Source organism: Elephantulus edwardii, unplaced genomic scaffold, assembly GCF_000299155.1.
Source record: "Elephantulus edwardii isolate Elephantulus edwardi_28Jun2011 unplaced genomic scaffold, EleEdw1.0 scaffold00023, whole genome shotgun sequence".
Lineage (NCBI taxonomy): Eukaryota > Metazoa > Chordata > Mammalia > Macroscelidea > Macroscelididae > Elephantulus > Elephantulus edwardii.
The window spans coordinates 689,369-690,160 of record NW_006399773.1 but is presented as its reverse complement, the minus strand read 5'-3'; positions in this window follow the sequence as shown (position 1 = coordinate 690,160).

Below are 792 nucleotides of genomic sequence, written 5' to 3'. Positions count from 1 at the left end.
TCCATATAATATAAAAAGCACAATCTGCAGAGAATAAAATAGATAATTGAGATCTTCTGAAAATGAAATCCTTATGTACATAAAGAAGACCTCCACAATCAATAAGAGTGCATCTAAATTCCAAAAAAAAAAAAAAAAGGAAAGGCCATTCTTAAAAGGGATTTATAACCACAGGTATAGTGGTTAAGGCACACAACACACATTTTAGGGGGAAAATTTAAACTTCTTTTGTCTCAAAAATAGACATTATCCAAAATTGGACAATGCTTTTCAACCCTCCAGCTAGTCCGTAATTCACAGAGACCTATGAGTCTCTGTGACCATGCAGCATCCCGTGGGTAAAGACAGAATCTTTTTATGACCACAAAGTTGTGTCTACAAAAGAAGAAGTAGAGTTTTATTAAATACCACCTCATCTCCTTCAGTTTGGAGAAAAAACAGAACAAAACAACCTTCACCTGCCCATGATACCTTCTACCACAATGCATTTAAATGTGCCTGACAGATTAAGCCATTGTTGCTGTTGTTGTTGTTCCTGTTGTTGTTGCTGCTGATATTAATCCAGTCCTATCCTATGTCATCCTTACAATCTCTGACACACTCAAGCCCATTGCTGTAGTTAATGTGTCAATCCACCTGATTGAAGAAGGGCTTCCCTTTCTTCCCCTTCCCTCCACCTTTCCAAACATAATGTCCTTCTCCAAGGAATAACCTCCCCTGGTACCATGTGAGGCGAAGCTTCTTCATCTTTGCCTCCAGAGAACACTGGCAGCACGAAGCTGCACTGCAATC